At 42.2% G+C, this 20,463-nt stretch overlaps 1 protein-coding gene across 2 annotated transcripts in view; it reads left to right on the top strand.

The window, feature by feature from the left end:
- LOC122793959 (alpha-2-macroglobulin-like protein 1) overlaps positions 1-20,463 on the top strand; it is a 621,161-nt gene that overhangs the window by 154,380 nt on the left and 446,318 nt on the right. The gene's annotated exons all lie outside the window — the stretch shown is intronic.

The following is a 20,463-nucleotide window of genomic DNA, read 5'->3' as shown; positions in this document are numbered from 1 at the left end:
ACTTGGAATGTTCCACTTTTGGATGCCTTCAAGAACTGGAATTTTGGGGTATAAACTCATGCTTTAAGTTTTGCAAGTGATGTATACAAAGCTAAAACCTGGTATTTGTACAAAATGGCTAAACTGCAGCAGTGAGGATAAATGGCTTGTCAAGAGGTTAACTATCCTTCAATTCTGTAAATGGAAAGCTTTTCTTACCTATATCTTTATCACTCAATTCTGGGCATGTAAGTGAATTGGATTAAAATTTCTATTGATGCATTCTGCATAATTGGTATTAGTCCATTAATGAGCACTGTTTGTTAAAAATCTTGCCTTGTTTGATTTTTTTTTTTAGCCCTAGAGGTGCAAATGAGTCTGTACTACCTGTGCTTTGGCAGAGATTACTAAATTTTCTCTAACAAAATTTAGTTAAAAAGCATTTAACTTTCATGCTGCTATTGAATATATTGCATTACCTCTTGCTGCACTAAATGAGTCTCTAAATTCTCGAATGTCGACAATGGTGAATGATGACACGAGAATATCAAATGCTCAAGCTCTAGCGTGAAAAAAATAAGACAGTACCCTAACTGGTTTAAGCATGGGGGGCTGCACCCCCTACTTAAATATACCAACTCTTGAGACTGCACTAGATTGCATTAAATGGAAATCTCCCCACAAGAGATTTCCATTTACACGCTCTAGATTGAGTGGTGGATATTCTCGAATAGAATACAGATCCATTAAATGCCATATTTATGAACACTGGGACAGTGCTTCTTGATTTTTGTATGAGCAGGCTTGAAGGAATATATTGACATTCTAGGCTGTAATTGAATTCAGAAATGTGCCATTTTTATATGCGGTCCATAAGCACATCTCAGCTGTCAAGATTTTTCTTCCAGGCTTTCAACTTGTTTACTGAGGACTGCAGTCAGTCGTGCTTCATGTCCTTCAGGAAATGATGCTAAACGTGCTCTAGCAACTTAAGTTGACAAATTTTATAAATCTGTCCCTTTATCTTTGCCCCCAACATTTTTGGCTTTGCCCTGATTCTAAATGAGAGGTTGAGAATGGTTTTAGTTGCAGTACTGGACATGCTGTGAACTAGTTATGATGTTTAGAGAAAGTCACTTTGGGTCTTAGACTTTAGTTTGTGCTTACCAGGTTTTAGTAGTTTGCTATGCTCCATTTAAAAATGACCAGGAAACTGAGCAAAAATCCTAAAATAAGCCAGACCCCCTTTAATATTGTGGGACCTGTACTTTTACTGCTAAGCTGGAAGCAGTACAAGGTGTATTTGATTTTCTTGCCTTGGTTTAAGGGAAATGGTATTTCGGCAGCACTAAATTGTTACACAACTGTACAGTAGTGTGGTACCACAGTGCAGTTTACCTGGACTGCAGGAGGAGGTCTTCTGTAGGCAGCATTGCTGTACTGTCTTCTAGTTTTGCAGTAGTTGCAATCTGGAAGAAAGTTCACTTGTGTTTAGGGCAGTGATTCAAGCTGCTGTATTTTCAGAACCATATGCTTTGTAAACATGCCTTGCAATTGTGCAGACTTTGCAGTTCATTTAGGATCCCAAAATTTGTGGTTTTCTGGCAAATCGTCCAGTAAATTGACTTGACATTCTTCAGAAAATACAGTATGTAATTAAAATCTGTTCTTGTTTTGGGCTTTTGCCCCCATTTTTAGCTTTGTCCTGATTTCGTGGGCTGAGTTTAGAAACATCTGCTCAAGGTTTTCAGTTCTAGCTGTGGATTTTCTAACTTGTACATCTATCAGAAAATAAGATCTATAAAATGTGGAAACTTACTTGGGGCAGGGCGTTCCAGTTTAGTAACTGGGAACTGTCCCAGTGACAGTCCCAAGGTCAATGTTCATATCCCATGCTGACTGTTCAATTAAGTAATCAAACTGAGATGGGCTAGATTTATTGGGTATGCTCCAGTTTTAATAAAGCATCACATGCAATGTTACACATAATTACATAAGGACCAACTTATAAAAAGGCACCCCAAGATTCAATGCTAGCTTTTAAATTGCTAGATATGCTTGCATGTAAATGGTAAACAGTGAGAAGGGACTTCACTTCATGCTCTTAATTTTCCAGAGAAAACCTTGGACACTGCCTTTGGCACTCCTGCAGCATATTGGAGCATAAAATAGTAAACTGGGTAAACAAGATCTCTAAATACTACCATTACCAGTTAATCCACTAGGAAAAGTAAAAGTTTGGTTCCAAATGTATCAATGTAGCGAGGGTCATTATGACTTCAGATTTTTCTATTGAAATCTGCATCTAAAGCTTGGGTTGGTTGTGATACAGCATGCACTCTTAATTTCTTAGCTGTCAGTGAGGTATGAAAATATGGAAAACTGAATCAAATACATGGAAAAATGGAAAATTCTGCTTTGAAGCAAAAACCAAACCACAAAGGTTTGCCAATTTTAATCCAAATATGGAAAAGCAAAGCTTTCAGGTTTCCCCTTAAGTCAGTGCATATTGAATTCAATCTAAAAATACATTTAAATATATATCATGACACCACCAATACTGGAAGTGGCATGCTAGTATAGGCAGACCCCCAAAAATGGTTCTGAAAAATTGAGTGGACCTATTTAGTGTTTCTCCCAACTATGGAAGAATGCCAGCTATAGTTCAGCTGTCCTGTGGTCAAAGCTAATTTTTGGTTACTGTTGAAGGATTAAAAGCATGGTAACACTGTTTCAGCATTGCAAATAAAGCATAACATTTTCAATTGCTGAATGTTCTGAGTTCAGAGCACCACAACATTACTTCATAGCACAGATGTTTGAAAATGGGAGGAGAGGAAATGATTGAGCAGATATGGAGATGACCTGGATTTAAGGGGGTGCAGTGACTTGAGTCATAGCTGTAAAAGGCTGGAGGATTACACACTTATGAGACAATTACACAAAGTAAGGAAGAATTTGAGCAATTGATGTGAAGTAGTCCTAGACAACAGTGCAGTAGTGTCTTCAAAGGTTAAAACATTTTGTGGACATAAAGGGGTACTACTGTTCAAAGGTTCCTTATAGTCATCCATTTAGTCATCCATTTAGTACAAAGTGTGAAAGCAGTGCAGGGAAAGATTTTCAGAATAGATTGCAAACAAATCTAAACTAGACTAATGCCTCTCAACTGCCTCTTATGTAAGAATACCCCCAATGTTTCTCACTATGTTCTCAAATTCCCAGAATTATTTCCAATTTTAGATATTGCCAACCTTTAAAATGTCTAATTTGGGGCCTTTTCCTTTGTTCCAAGTTATGTTGGTAAAAATTGATAGCCCTGGACCAACACGATTTTTATATAGTCTAGACATAATTCACATCCTTGACTTTTCAGAATATGCAATTCAGAACCTTTACATTGCCGCATTTGTGTATTCCCAGATATTTACACTTGTGACTTTGCAGTACAGAGGCAAGGCCATATTTATTATGGGCATGTGGCAGGAGAAGATAAAACAAATTGCTTTTTTATAACTAAGCTGAGCTGTCGAGCATGCAGTATTCATTTGATGTATACATGGTTCTGGCCTGAAATAATAATTTTGTCAGTTGTAGTCCTTTTTCTACTAGGTGCTTTTATTAGTACTTTCAGTCCAACAGTATCATAGTTTTTACCTGAACCACTAGTTTTTCTGCATCTTAACCATCCTGCCTCGAGGCTAGTTTCTAATCCACCTGATAGAAGTATGAAAGGGTCTGTATGAAAGGGTCTGCATCGCATATGAGTGAACTGGTGGGTATAGCCAAACTCCCATTTGGAACCTTGTACTGGCTGAGGAAATTAGAGCTGACAATGTGCAATTACTTGAACCGACTTTGAAAGTGATACACACCCATCTTGTACTTGGATTTTTGAACAGAATCCTCCACTTCAAAAGCAATAACGTATCTTGTGGCTAGAGGGTTTGAAGATTTTTGCAGAAACAGGATGCGTATCAAGCTCTACTTTTGGTCATAGTATTTAAAAAAAAAAAAAGTTTGAGACTTGTCTGCATTTTTGCAATGTGGAAACTGCCCCCTTTGGCAAGATGTGTGGGCGATTGTGAAAAATCTTCCACTGAAGGTGCATTATTTCTGTAAAATTGCTTCAGAGAATTTCACATGGAATCTAGCTAGAACAAGGTCAAAGTCATGGGAGTACTTGCCTGTAGTATGGATTACCTTGCATCACGTTACTGATGCAGCCTTTTCCATTTTGTTTTTACTTTTACAGTGGCCATGAAGTGAGTGACCACTTGTATATGGGACTGCACATGGTTACTGTTTCAGTGCTCTAATGCTGAGCTGACCATTCATGCAGTTGACTATCGAGGGCAGTGCAGTAGGATACATCCCTTATCTCAAGGGTAGTTCTGGAGCGCAAATAGGACGATCTTTCTTTGTTAGGCAAAGTTGAACAGATGTAAATATTCTGACTAGTTTATCCAGTGCCAGACTAAATACCAAGCATGCATAACTTTTAATGCAAAAAAATTTCCAGTTTAAAACATTTCATCTGTCAGCTAAAATTTCTAGACACTGAGACTGATTCAGATCCTCTGTTTCAGATCAGTGCCAAGTCTAACAGGCATGCTGTTCCATAGTTTCTGCTAAACCTCATTTTCAAGAACAACCTAGATAACTGGGGAAACTGCAAATGACCCTTGGGATGCCACCTGTCACTGGATGGGGGCATTGGGAGCAGACTTGTCTAAACATGGGCTAAACGCTTGGCTTATAAAGGTCTCAGGGCTAATAGCCTAGCAACTTCCCATAATAGATTTCCAAATGGCCATGATTTTTGTATTCCTTGTACACTTTATCAATTTTGTCATGACACCGCTCCACTAGATGCCATTTTTGGCTAAATGTATTACACAGCTAAACTGAACTTTTCCACATCTGCATATGAAGACCTAGTTTTGTTTTCTACACCACAGTACTGATTTGCCCAACTATATATTGCAAGGCCCTCAACAAATGCTTTAGCTTCAAATTTCAACTTGCTCTTAAGTACATTTTTCTTTACTGGGCAGTCTGGGCATCACCTGAAATGGTTCGATGCAGCATTGTCACAGATCTGGCTAAAGACACCAGTTGCATTAGCACAATTTAGGGCACTTCTACAAACACTACTCCTGGTAAGAGCTAAGAACCTGCATACAAATTAACATAATGCAGCTGCAAAAATGGTGTAGAAATTTGCTTTTAGTGTTAATCTGAAACTATACAGGCAATATAATTTGCTGCTTGTCGGTGTAGTTTCATATGATGGGTAGACGGACTTCAGGCATCTTGAGTGGGAGAAGAGTACAGGACTACTTTCACAGGAATAAACTATTTGATACTTTAGCAGACTTGTGCTGCTCTGAGCTTGCTAGTTGGTTCCTAGATATGTCTTGGTATGCTATTTTATTAAATCTGCCCCATTTTTATTCATAACTTACCGCAACTTTATCGTATCCATAAATTGTCCAGGCAGTGGTCATGGGCACCTGGAATACTTTGTGGAATCCATAGGTAAATCTACGGCTTTCAGTTTTTGTTTGGGGTATAAACTCTTCTGTAGTTATCTAATGTTACTGACTGCAGAATCTCTTGCCCTACAGCAGCATACCTTGGGCAATGTTGCAGGGAAAGTAACATGGAGTTAAAATTAAATTTTTCTTATCAAGAATTGTGGTAGCTGTTTGACCAGGTTATTCCCACTAGACTAGTGGGCTCTTCATGACAAATGAGGTGATATACTGCAAATGAGGTGATATTTTATACTGCAACAGGGTAATCAACTCATCACTTGCCCTCACATGGGAATACTTGCAGGGAGGCAAGACCAGGCTGGGGGGAGCAATCTTAAGGGTCACCACAGTCTGCCCTCACCAGCATCCTGTCCTAGGAGTTCATAGGTAGGTATTAGGCCATCAAGCCTAACCAAAATTCCCTGGATTTTGCCACCCAAGAAAATTATTTTCCTTTGCCTCTGTCAAGCAGAGCCATAAGTGATTCCCGAGGTATATTTCCCATCCAATTGCCAAGATTCCTCTTGGAGGGCTAATGAGGAGCTTTGCTTGACGTGAATGAGTAGTCTGTTCCAGAGTATGGGAAGTCTCTGGGACAGGAATCTATCCCTCCAGCATGTTCTGTTTATTGTGGTGACCAGGTTTAGGTCCCTGGAGTGTGGCTCAATGTAAAGTGTAACATGTCCAACAAATCTGAGATACTCTCTGATTAGGTGATGAATAACAGAGTAGAGTTGGAGTTTTTTGAGACTGCATATGGCATCTGAGGCCAGAAAGAGGCCAGAAATGCTCTTGGTGAGGTATTTCTGTGGCCTTCAGTTGTCTTGCAATGTACATGCCAAATAGGGCATTGTACTCTGGTCTGAAGGATGAGTAGAGGAACAATGACTTTTTGTTTTCCAGAGGAGAACCCTTTTGTGATATGTGCCATGTAAGATTTCCTGACTACTGTGAGGATGTGATGGTTGCAGACTACTGTCCACCTGTGTCCTAAGGTCTCATCACTACTCTGGTAGTTCATGGATAGTTTTTCCGAAGGGGATGACAATGCACTATTTGCACTGAGCTTGAGGCCATGACTTTGACACCAAGCATTGGTCTCAGTGAGGCCCCTTTGTAGAATGTCCACATCATTAGGTGATTCTATTATGGCTCCCAGTTTGCAGTCTGAACTTTGTTGGCCAAAGACCTGCTGTATTAGCCTGGACTTCTGAGAAATAGATGCCAAACTGGAGGGGACCCAGGACTGAACCCTGTGGTACTCCAGACTGCAGACCAGTGACAAGTGATTTGGAGTCTGCTACTTTCACTGTGGGGTTTGTCAGTGAGCCAGTTGGCCACCCATCTTGTGACATTAAGGGTTTACGCCCAGTTTAGTGAGCATCTAGAATTCGAGTGGGGGGTGGTGTCAAGCCTAGATGAGGTAAAGATACTGTGTGCACCACCTTGCACTCCATCCACGGCTCTGGTGACTGCTTCAGTCAGTCAAGTTTAGGAGACTTTATCTACCTTTTACAAACCTGAACTGAGTGGGGTCCAGAGTTTGCAGGTTCTGTCTAAGCTCCAAGATGTGTTCGATGGTCTAGCAGACCAGGCTAGTTAGGCTAATGGGTGGTAGTTCCCAGGGTCTGTGGTGGCACCCCCTTTGTGGAGTGGGATAACTTGCTGTGCCATACAGTAGGCACAAAGCCTGAAGTGAGGCTGATTGAACATGGTTCTTGGGTGGGATGCCAGTTTGTTCTGTAGTTCATGAAGAACGCAGCCTGGGATTTCTGGTTCCATGGATGCTATTTTTGGCTTTGGGGAGTGGTCTTGTGCATGTATGATACAGGGGCTATGCATTCTTCTGGTATAGGAATGGCCCTTTGGGGGGGGTGAGGGGGGGTGAGGGGGGGTGGGGGGGTGAGGGGGGTAAAGCTTGCACTGAACCTATCTGCCAGGATGTTGGCAATATCTGTTGGTTATGTATATCTAGTGCCATTGTGCTGTAGTTCAGAGCACATCTAAGTTGCTATTGAGATTCTTGACATAGCTGTAGAATGTTTTGTGGCTGTCATTAGAATCTGTGGCAATCCTATTTTCGTAACTAGATTTGGAGGACTGATTGATCTCTGCTTCTTACTGAAGCTGACCAGGGTGTTCCTGCAGTCAGTGGATTTTACAATTTTTTTTTGCAACAGCTTCTTCCTTCTGTGGTAGTTTATGGCAGTGGACCACCAGACTGGCTTCCTTTGAGGATAGCATCTTCTGTTGGGGATGGCACAATCATTCACTCGTATGTGTTTATATACAATGCATTTGTATAGGATTCAGTGGTCTTATCTCTGTCTGCATGGGTGTAGTGAAGTTCGCCAATTCTGTTACGTGAAGTTGGCTTTGGAGAAGTTTACAGTGGTTTCCTTAATGTGGGGTGGATTGAGGTCTAGGGTGATTAGCTTGTGGTTGGATCTGACCAGTGAGGAGTTGACCTGGTGTGGGACATCTGTTACCCATGTTGGTAATGACTGGGTCCAGGATATGTTTGCCCCTGGTGGGGGGTATGGACAAGCTGATCCAGGGCATTGGAGTTTAGTCCAGAATGTGTGAGCTAATGAGTTAGTACACAAATAGTTTTCCCACTTGATGGGGGTAGCTGTGAAATCTCCCATTAGGGTATTGGGCTGTAACTTATCCAGTATATCAAACGTGGAGTGGGGATTCTGGGGCATAGCAGGGGGGTGATCTCTAGCAAGCTACAACCTGAATTGCAGTCTTGTCCAGTGTTAGTTGCACTTGGATAATGTTGGATACCTTATGTTGAGCAACAAGCCTGGAGGTATGGATATCCTTTAATGAATTATGGACACTCCTTTAGTGTTTCGGTCCAGGTTAGGTGGCCAAAAGGTGTGGCATGATTTATAGCCTGGTAATGCAGGGGTGCTCTCGAGTCTTGAATCCAGTCTCTGTTACTGGACAGATGTCTGTTCTCCATTTTAAGGAGAGCCTCATGGGTGCATTTTCAGGTTTAGACTTCAATGCGTTGAGTAGCATTACCCTCAGTTTTTGCTTGCTTGCACCTGCTACAGTGGTGGGTTTGTTGTTTTGAGCAAATCGTACTATAGGGGTGGCAGCCTTAGCCAGTATCTGGAATCCCAGGGGCGACTGATGCAGATCTCTGGCAAAGCATTGTCATCCCAGGCAGAGATACTGGAGCCCCTTAGCATGACACCAGAAGCTTAGCCAATTGTTGAAGTCAATGTGGTATCATTCTGGGTGATGGCAGGAAGCTGTTCAGGGCTAGTGTAATACCTGCCTTGGCTACATGATCTGAGAGATCCTCTGTCTCCATGTAGTCCAGAGAGGTGCATCTCTGGTCATAGGTTCATAGATTGATGCCAGGCCAATTGCCCTTGTGAGCCATTTTAAGCCTAGCCAATTATCCTTTGTGCCACTCAAACCCTGCACCTTGTGTCTGTAAGGCAAACACCTTAACCATTAGGCCACCCTCCCAATTCACACCAACATGGACAATGAGTCGTGTTTATACTTGAGTGAACAGTGTGCATTGTGGTGGATCCTGATGCCTGACAGGCAACTGACAGTAACTTGTTTAGCCTGGTGAATGGGACATCAGTGTGACTATAGAGATGCCTATGAAGTGTGTTGGTTACATTTTGCCTTGTGCTGAAGATGAGTGGCACACTTTTTTTGTAGTCTGGGTGGTTGCTTGCGTTTCTGCTTTGGAGGTCTCTGGGCAGAATTTGAGAACCTCCAAATGTAGGTGTTACTGTGTGGGTTTAGGTGGTGTAGGTATTGATGGACTGTTGCATGTGGTGTGGTACAGGTGTTTACCTTCTCTTGACTGTCTCTTGTCCAGTCTTGGCTGGAGAGCTTCACTTCCAGTTTGGTTATAAAAGTGAATCTCAGGTTGTAGTGTTTGGTGGTAGGAGGAGAGGGTTGTTGGTGTACATGAGGCAATTGCTACATTGCTCCAAGATGCCCAGATTCATTAGGTGGATAAGAAAACACCAGGAGCCTGACCCTTGGACATGCATGAATAGGTGCTTTTTAAGTACTAAAAACTCTTCCTCCTGACAAGTGAGGAAAGTTGAGTGCTGTAATAATTTTGAAAACTGGCTAGTTCTAAGGAAAATTTTGAAGAGCAGACTTTCTGGCACTGGGAATAGTTTCACCCTAGTTTAAATGTCTCTCCACGATGCACAAAACCACACAAAGAAGGGTTTTTAAAGATGAGGATAGAAATAGCCCAAAATGGCCAAGAAAACAGATTCTGAGCTGAAACCACTCCAGTGACTGGCTGTTCCAAAGCTCACCACTCTCTTAAGAGACCCTTCCCTCTAAGCTTGTGTTGCCTAGGCCTTTCTAAGATAAACAGCCCAGAATTCAGCAAGATCTTTAAACTGGACTCTACTAGTTCTAGAAAGGCAGGAAGTAGAGGGACAGGATTTTTTCATGAGTTTAAAGCAGATACAGGAATAACACTTAAACAGAAGATGGGCTATTTCACTTGTGTTGCTCTTTATAGTTACAGATAAACACTTGTATACAAGATAAGAATTCAAAAATAGTAAGTAGCGGAGTTTAACAAAAATGGTCTGAATAATGTGGCTAGCAAAATGAGCAATAAAAAGGAAAACTGAGGTACTTTAAACTCTGCTGCTGTGGACTTTGCAGGACACCCAGTCAGGCTCTTGCTGAGGTAATACAAGCAAAGTACATATTGCGTCCTTTTCTCACTCCATGAGGGTTGGCATGTGCGAGTCCATTAAAAGGAATCATGATCTCCATGTTGCTCCATGGGAAGGTTACAGCATGTGTAGCCATCTAGTACTATTGCTCTTCTGTGATGGTTGGACACTAGTAGTTCTCAGACTGGAATATCAACCTGCTTCATACCAACTTAAGGAGACACTTGAGCTGCTAAACTTGGGTTGCTTGGCCCACATTTCATGCTTTATCCCTCACCACAACAGAGCTTGCTAGAATGGTGTGAACCTTTGCTCTGTTAAGCTGCCCTTTTGAGTTATTTGGCTCCCTCTGTGCAGTAGTACTCATGGATATACTACATGTGTAGTAACCAAATCTGCAGGTTTTTCTGGAATGGGTAGGCATCTTGATTGGTGTACAAATACTAGTCAAGGTGACTAGTTTATTGTATTAAAATTTAGCCATGTGACTTGCATGATTGTACTGGCTTCTACTTATAAAACTGGCTGAGCAGCTCCTGTGCTCTACAGCATTCTCCCTGTTGAACTGAACGTGGGTTGGGTCTTGCACTGACCATTTTAAGGGCATGAAATGGTGTCCCATTTTAATATGCCTAATCTGAACTTCTGCATGCGTAAAAGAGCTAGGCCTTTGCCAAGGGTGATCCTACCTAATCCTACTACCACTTCCTACTCCTAGAACTAAATGCACCATCCCTGCCTCCTAAAATACCACAGCTATATTGAACTATTTGACCAACTACTTAAGTTGCCCTATGCTGCTACTTGTGTAAAAAGCTGTTTTGCAAACTATGCTGATACCGCATACATTTTCTTATATTTTATTTGTATTCCTATGGGGTAATCTGTAATGTAAATGCAATGTGTACTATATATTTTTCTGGAGCTTTTCTCCCCAGGGCTCCATTGAAAATGGTCTCCTTGTGGCCCAATTGGATTATACTGGCAAACTGAAAATGTAATTGTCCAACTTACTAATTCCATAAAAATGCACTGTTCACACCATGATATGAGCAGTCTGATTTATTCAACTCTGGCAGTCATAACTTTGTAATTTATCTTTTGGAATAGATAGCATGTACTGGAAAGGACTCAATGTGGAAGCTATCCAAATATGTGATGCAAGGAATAAGACTGCAGTCTTGAGTGCTCTGTAGTACCAAGGAAGACTGCAGTCTCAAGTGCTCTGGTGTTGAGAGTTGGGTGCTTGTGCTCTGACTTCAGCATCAAAGGTGCTTAAGTCCTGCTCTAAAAGTAGTGCCAAACATTTATAACAAATGGTTCTCATGGTGCAAACTGTAATAGGAGCAGCTAATGTACATGTTACATTTTATGAAATTTTTCAGAAAATTAGGGAAAAACCTAAATCTTGTATTTGGTATTGCATTCCAGGCTGGGGTCAGTTTTGTAATAGTACAGCTAATGTGTTGTAACTGCCATACCTGTACCACCATTGTAGTTTATGGTTAAGCTGAATGGCAGTGAAGCAAAATGTGCAAATCTGCTCAGCTGGTTTTATAGCACTCTTTGAACAGGACAACGTGTTACTGTGAGGCGACAACACTACCTCAATACCACCGATCGGTCTTCCTAGTATAATGGTGAAATGGAAAAGGATGATGGGAACCTGTCAGTTTTGGACAAAGTTGCAACTTTTCTGTTTTTTTTTTAAAAAAAAAAAGCCTGCACAGCCTTGCCTACCTTGTGTGACTAGAAACATATTTGCAATTGGTTTACCAGGATGGTCCATTGGGCCAAGATGGCCCATTTTCAATTGAGCCCTGGGGAGAAAAGCTCCAAAACATACAAATATACACTTTTGATAAACCTGCAGCAGAATATGCAAGATTTAATTAACACTTTTGTACAGTATTTACAAGTACAACTACAAGCATGAGTTTTGATGCAATTTAAATGCAGAATGAGCATAATTTGTGAAAGGAGGTTCAAGGAGGTTCTTGGTGATGAGGGAAGAAAAAGTGAACTGGTACTGCTAGAGGCTGGCTTTCAGATTTGGTTTATGTAGGATTAGTACAGTAGCTTTATTATTTTGGCTAATGTTAATACATATTGGGGGGCTGTACTGCTCTAAAACACATGCATAGAGGTAGCTGTTAAACTTCCAGTTTATAATTTTTAAATTGAATTTTCTGAATGTAATGCATATATGCATTTGAGATGGGGGGGGGGGGCAGTATCACAGTAGGCTTATGAAGTGGAGAAATTGTCTAAAGGAAGTTCTGACTGGTTCCTCCTATTTTCAGTGGAAGCCTGGGAAGAAAAGTTCTGCATTAGGCAAATACATTGAAAGACTCGTGGCATTTTGTAAAATTAAGTTTACATGATTTAGTTTTCGTAGTACCTCTACCAACCCAGTAGCCTATAAATTTAAGGAAATACATGAGGCTGCTGGTTGGAGAAATTGCACGGACACATTACATAATACAGCCACTGTCTGCTGCAGAGAAGGGTAACAAAGCAAGGGATTTAGCAGGAGGTAGAACTTTATCGAGAGATGCATTAAAGCAAGTAGTGGAATATGGAAATGAAGTTTGTAGGAGCAGAGGAATGTAGAGGATGGAGTCTATCTGTAGAATAGTGTAAATGACACTTAATCTGACTGTTGCCTTAAGTGTAAGATTAAGGTACAAAAAGGTTAAAGGGTGTAAGAGTTTAGATTGAGTATGGGGGTGGGGTGGTTGGCCCAGGGTAGTGCATAAGCACAACCAAATGTTTTAGTGATTTGAAGACTCTGCAGTGTCTACCGGTCTTATTTCAGGGGAGCCTTGGTTCCTGACTCTTGCTACTGGATAGTAGTCTGTGCTTTTTGGTTTTGTGATGGCTAGAGCTTTGTATTGTAGGGCTCTTGGCTATATAAGGTTGTATTTGTTTTAGAGCTGGGGACTTTTCTGGGGAGGTCATGGGCTGTAGCTAAGGGGGTTAAATTCTAGTCACTGTTTTTAGTGCTATGCAATGGTGATTTCTGAGGAATATTCAGCAAATGTTTCCGTTTTTGTAGGCTTTACTTCCAATCTATGCCTCTCCCATCTTTACAAATGAACCATTTGTGCTATGTTTGAAGTCTCTGCATAGTTTGCCAGCCCTGAAGAAGGATCCTAGTTTCTAGTTTTGATTGCTATAAGGTATTGGTTGTATCAGTAATACTGAGCATTACTCAGATGGCCGATAGGATATTAAGTGTATTTGATTTCAACAGTTTTAGGAGAGAATCAGTTGTGGTTTAGCTCAGGATTTGCTCTTAAATGCTATCTGGCCAGGATTCTATGGACAAAGGCCTTTTGGGTGTTTTGCAGGGACGTTAGTGTTTCAGCTGAGCAGCTGAATGGTGTCTTCTACATATTGTACCAGGGTAGTTTAGTGGTAGTGTAGATTAATTTAAAGTAGGGGTCCTAGAACTGATCTCGGAGGGTGGACTGAAATCAGAAGTCTTATTTCACAGGTTGTTACTATTGGATAAGTAGCTGTGGAACCAGGCTAGTGATATTTAGGCCTAGAGAGTAGCTCCTCAAGGAGTTTCTGGTGTGACCGTATCCAACATGGTGGATCAATGTAGGTTGAAAGACTAAGTTACCATAGTTTGAGTTTAAAAGGGCAGTAGCAGTGCTGTGATCAGGCAAAAAGCCAGCTTGAATCACAAACAGGTTATGGCTGAGGTATTTAAGCAACTGGGTGTGGATACATTTTACTCCCATCTTGGATAGGGATGGGGGATGGTTATTGCATGGTAGCTGAATAAGTTGGTAAAATTTCCACCATTATGTAAGGGTATGACTAACTTTTTCTGGATGTTGGGGACATGGTTTTCTATTCTGGATCTATTGACAATTCTGGATACTGGGAACGCTAACTTTTTCAGGCACTGTACTGGTAATTTGTCAGCTGCCAAGGTGGCTGGTTTTATTTTGTAGTGTACCAATTGAGTTTAGAGTACTTGGTTTGTAGGGGCGGTAGAATGAGGGGGTGAGGAAGTTTTCTATGTGGATGTTGAATTGAGTTGGTGTATTACCTGGATATTTTAAAAGTTGTGGTGGTTGGGGGGTAGAGAGTTGCCCAGGGTTTCCAGCAAACTTTCTATTTCTGTACTGCATAGAGACCTGTCTTCCTTCAAATAGTCATTTACAGGTGTCTGGCAGTCTCGCATTAAAGCATGTGACTAAAGGTGGCAAACCTGGTATAAGCTGAGCCATAGACTACTGCAGTGGTAGCACTGTTAGCCTCTGGACTTTTCAGATGTAGTCATTAACCAGTGTTAACAGCCAAACACACTGACACTGCTAGCATTTGATCTAATGAATGCTGATGGTATGTTGATCATACTAACAGCTTGCACCCAGCCACCTCCTTCACTGTACACAAGCTACAGGTCGGTCAATGAAAAATGGCAAACATTGTAAAAAAAATAGCATGCAAGTACACTAATGTATGTGTTGGGGCAGGGGTGTTATCCTGGAGCAAAATTTCATTCACTCTTGTCTAGTGCACAGTAGTTTAACCACACTTTACAAGAAATGGTCATACTACCCCAAGGTTAAACTAGATGCACTGCCTAAATGGAACAAAAACCTTGTGAAATGCTGGAATTTAAGAAACCATATTTGTCTTAAGGCAACCCACTATTAAAGACAGTATGCTTGACCTAGTTGGGTGCAAAATGCACAATGTTGCAGTGCACTGAAGATGGTACAAATTATAATGGCAAACAGATTTTTGATGAATAATGCCCGACAACAAACCATATGAACTATAACTGCCCTTTTACTTTCATGAATTGTATGCCCCCAATAATGCCTTTTTGTACATTTTCATTGAGAATGCAAGAGCTACAGTAACTGTTTGCGATTTCAGCTTGCAGTAAATGCACTGTCCCAACAAGTTAACACTTACTGCCAGTAGTAATAATGATGGCATTGTGCTTTCATGTACAAGATGCCTTCACACCCCTTCCCAAAAAGGCAGTCCATTTCTCTGCACATCTGCTTGATAGTGAAAGAAAACACTTGATTACATGTTGCTCTTGAACACACAATGTACACTAGGCACCTCAAAGATCACACCATTGAGCTAAAATCGGGGCCAATTACAGAATGCTGCTCTTGGCATTGGTGGTACTTGCCATGTTCTGTCACTGAAACAGGCTCCATCTGCTTCATGGAAATGGGCAAGCACCCTGGAGTAAAGGGAAATGCAGCCCAGATCCTAAAAATGAGCTGCAAATCTTTTTATATACTCTTACAGTAGCACTTATTTTTTTTCCACACTGGCATGTGACGCCAATCTCTAGCATTCCAACCAAACATAATGCTTAGTTATACAGACCTGACAAAATGCTTAGTTATACAGACCTGACAAAGCTCTCACAACCTGCAGGTCTGGTATAAATAAATTACTCAAACTTGCAATTCTAGCTCGTCTCTAACCTGCTGGATCACAAGCTAGAGCAAATCTTGAGCTGGTTCTGGATTGCCCACCTCTACATGTGACCATTTCTACCCAGATTGTAAAGTACTGGGTCCTATACAGCCTAATACTGATTTTTATTTTCCATCTTAAATATGCAAGGAAAGCTCAGATATTCATCTTATTGTAATTTTGTGCTAGAAAGGCTTTTGGATTAATATTATACAGATTAATGAAATTCATTTTTGTCAGCCAAGAGTTGCAAGCTTTACCTATGCATCCTCTATACCTGCCCTTCATGGTAGTTTGTATAAATCCTACTTTTGATGGACTAGGCCATACATCTTGGAGCATCTTCAGGGAAAATATCTTATAAATGTGGGACTTTTAGATCCTCTTTAGCTGTCCAGAAGTTACGGGGGACCTCTTTGCCATTCTTGTCAGAAGAATGGCACATTTTGGGGTGCAACATCCCCTTGTGTTGCACTGTTGTCTGTAGTGAATTCAAATGCTGGTTGTAGGAATAATACCCATAGTTTTCTGATCTTCGGTGTCCTGTCAGTTTGCCACATGCTGAGCCACCAAGACAAATCCAGGCCATCTTTTTTGGAGGGTTCCCCTGCACCCTATTGGCAGAAGTGTGCGGTTAACCTTCCTCTGAGGGTTGATGGAACAGGGCTCAGTTTTGAGCTCTTTTTGTTTTACTGGTTAATTTAAGTCTGTTTGCTGCTGTTTGTGTGCACCTGTTCCTGTGTTAAATTAACTTAAACAGAGTAAATATGTAGCATAGTTTGGTTACAGGTTTTGCTGTATCCAGATGCAATTCCAGTTTCCTGCTATGCTATCTTGTGTTGACTGGGGCCTGGTTACACTTAATGGGAGTAAGTGAACTGGTTGGAGCTGGTCTGCCATAGGGTGTTTAAGAGCTTGGGGACCAGGGTTTATTGGTAAATTTGTGTTTCTATTTTACTTTTGTTTCTGTGGCATTTTACCCCTGCATTTGCATGGGTTTGTGCTTGTTTGCACATTGTGCACCACTGCTGTACTGAGTTAACTTTGAGATCTCTGCTGCATTTATTCAATTGCCAGTACTCTGCACAAACACTACAAACCACACCTCTAACACCACCCACACCTGTACAACACTCCTACATATGTGGAGGCTCTCACAGATGTACCTAAACAAGAAACCTTCAAAGCAAACTGCCACACAAGACACATGCCTGTCTCGGCCTCAAAGTCCCAGCCACAAACCCAACATACTAGTCATGTGAGGCACATAGACAAAAAGTCACTGAGTTGCTCGTCAGGTGCTAGAATTTGCCATATCACTCATGCACTTAAGCCTCAACTGTTATGGCTGTCCTAGTCCATGCTGGTGTGAATGTCTGGACTATGAGTTCACTTAATGTGCCCCAGGTAGGTATGTCCCTAGCCTTAAGCAGCATCCTACAGTCACCCAGAATGCCTCAATGCAAACAATTGACAATTTGCTTAGTTTCTGGTGTCATTCCAAGGGGATCCAGTACCTTTTAGCCTGAGAGGACATGATTAACACATCATGGTGCTTTGCCAGATATGGCATTCATGTCTCCCCTGGGCTTCAGGCAAAGACTCTTGCCTCCCATATAGTACCTATTTTGGCAGTCATGAGCACAAATTACCAATCTGAATTCTAAAAATTTAAAGGTTATGCTGCTAAACGCTAGGGGCATTGGCATGAAACTGCACTCATTGCAAGCATTTCTTACCCTGTAGGATGATTACATTTGTGTCTCACCTGAAACCTGGTTCAAAGCTGCAGAGATCATCCCAGTCTTATCAAGTTACTCGTCCTACCATACTTTCAGATCCCCAAACAGAGGGCTACAAAGCCAGAGGTGAAATCTTAATATTTATCTTCGCCTCCAGGCTGGTGCACAGGAGACTCTCGTCTGCAAGCTAGCTACAGACCCCCACCCATGACTAAATGCCCACTCCACCTATCTGGACTGACTTGAACCCATAAAGATTCAACCCTCTACTCTGATCCTGGGTGGCTTTAACTACCCAACCATATAGTGAAAGACCTTTTCTAGCCCAAACATAAACACCCAGAGATTTCTTTACTTTGTCAATGCCAATGTATTGATTAGCTGGTAGACACCCTTACAAGAGGTGAAAATATCCTGGACCTGGTACTAACCAACATGATTGGCCACTGAAGCACCCCTACAGTGTCATCTTTGGTAGGATCTGACCATAATGTGATCACTTTTGAAGTCTCAGTCTTCCTTGACACCCCCCCCCCCCACTTAGGGTCAAAAACTTTTCCAAAGCTGACTACAATCTCCTGAGAGCAGATATCGGCAGCTTCTTTGCCATTGTCCCTTCAGTAGGAACTAACACTAATGTCCAAGCCTACACCAAAAACTGACCAGCTACATAGCTGTATGGATTCAGCAATACCTGACTGGATCAAAAATCTTCCTCAAGGAAGATTAAACCTGTCTGGATAGCAGCAACAAGCAAACTCTCTAATAAAAGGAAAAAATTGCTATCCAGGAGCAGGTGCCAAGTAGGAAGCAATCTTTCCTTTGAACAAGCAAATGTCACTGGTAAAATCCTAGTCCAAATTGGTCACATTCACCAAGGATAATCACAAGGCCTTCACATACATCTGCAGTCTGAAAGGTAACACCCAAATCGACTCTGAACTGGTAGTCAAAAACCACATGCAAAAATGCTGTAGATATAGCCAACCTACTGGCAGGGTCAGTGAAAACTTCACCCTTCCAACCAGTAAGCCAGGACATCTCCAGCACAGCCCCTTCCTCTCACCAGGTAGCAGGTGTTTAATGGCCTCTCAAAGGCAACAATTGGTCTCCATGGGAACCAGACAATCCCTGGCTGTATCCTACATGAACTCTGGCATGAGCTGTCAGCTCCATTAGGCACCCTATTCGACCAAAGCCTGAGCAGCTTCATCCCAGTTGAATGGAGGACTGCCAATGATCCCCCTACACAAAGGTGGGGCATCCACTGACCCATGCAATTATAGGCCCATCAGACCTCGCCCTTGCAGTTTGGTTTTGTCAAAGGGAGATGATGCCTTTTAAACTTAGTCTACTTCGAAACCATCACCAAAGCCATGGACAAGGGAAAGAGTGGTCACAACCTACCTTGACCTAGTCAAATCTTTCAACATTATTCCCCACTCTGGCATAATCTCTCCCAGCTAGGCCTCAACCCATGTTACCAGATAGGTAGCTAAATGGCTCACTAATGGAACCCACTCAGTCAAAATTGAGGAAGCCACCTCTAGTGTTAGACCATAACAAGTGGTATGCTCCAAGGATCAGTCTTGGGCCCTCTACTGTTCGTCCTCCAAGAGGGCCTTGCCCAAACAAATGACTGGTGCATGGCCTTAAACTGAATTTCAAGAAATGAATCGTCCCCTTTAGGGAAAATGAGTCACAACTAATAACATACTAAGCCTGTAGTAAGTCATGAGGGACTTGGGCACACAGGTTGATAGCAACCTGATTTTGACCACCATGTTGCTTCCATTGTATGGAATACTTTCTATAAAGCCCACCTCATACACAAGGATATTTCATCCAGGAAAAATGTCAGTGCATCCCTGTACTCATCAGACCTATTGAGTACAATGCCCCTTCTGTGCATGTACCTTGCCAAGCACATGCAGTAGCCGGAGACCACAGAGGTTCTTGACCAGGAAAATCTAGGGTTTAACACCTGTCCTATACAGAGGCTAAAAGCCTTGTCCCTCTACTCAGTCTGACTGCTCAGGTGACCTGTGTCTTGCATACAAGGCCATCTTAGACCCAGTCTTGATGGAGTTGCTGCATATATGTTGCACAACCAGCATGCAAGGCTTCAAGCTGGTCTGTGACTTTAATAGAACTTGGTGGGATAGATTTGTCCCAAAGATCCTATCTAAGGATTACACTCCCTCTCCATGTCAAGCATAGTACTACTAGCCCTCTTAGAGGAGGCTGGACAACTGGATGAAAAACAGAATACACCCATGGGACTCTCACCTGTGTCTCTGAACAGGGGGATAATGGGTGCTGACTTTGTGGGAACATGGGCAAAATTCTTGGCTAGACCTATAAAGGCCTCCGGGCCAGTAGCCTAGTATCCTATGAACAAACTTGGTCAGTTCAGCCATTTTCCCCTAGTCTACAATGTTGCACTCTACTGGAATAATCTCACCACTCCTGTTATGTGGATAGAAATTTAAGAGACTCCCAGACTGACCACTATTCCAAAGTGCTTAACATTTGACTACATAAAACTGAAGACCTTTCCACCCCAGCCTATACATTTCTGTAATGGTACTGGTTATCTGACTCCTGTACTGCATTCAGCTGACATTTTGTGCATCAGGTATTTGCGATTCATGGATGCCTTTTGTAATAAGTTGTATGTGGTCCTTGGGTAACAGCATTCAGAGGTGAGTTGTTCCCATGAAGACTCCTCCTCCCCCGGCAGTTCCCATGAAGACTCCTCCTCCCCCGGCAGTTCCCATGAAGACTCCTCCTCCCCCGGCAGTTCCCATGAAGACTCCTCCTCCCCCGGCAGTTCCCATGAAGACTCCTCCTCCCCCGGCAGTTCCCATGAAGACTCCTCCTCCCCCGGCAGTTCCCATGAAGACTCCTCCTCCCCCGGCAGTTCCCATGAAGACTCCTCCTCCCCCGGCAGTTCCCATGAAGACTCCTCCTCCCCCGGCAGTTCCCATGAAGACTTCTCCCCCCTCCTCCCCCGGCAGTTCCCATGAAGACTTCTCCCCTCCC

This window comes from Protopterus annectens, chromosome 2.part1, assembly GCF_019279795.1.
Source record: "Protopterus annectens isolate FY-2018-M chromosome 2.part1, PAN1.0, whole genome shotgun sequence".
Classification (NCBI taxonomy): Eukaryota; Metazoa; Chordata; order Ceratodontiformes; family Protopteridae; genus Protopterus; species Protopterus annectens.
This window is presented reverse-complemented; position numbering and strand designations above follow the sequence as displayed.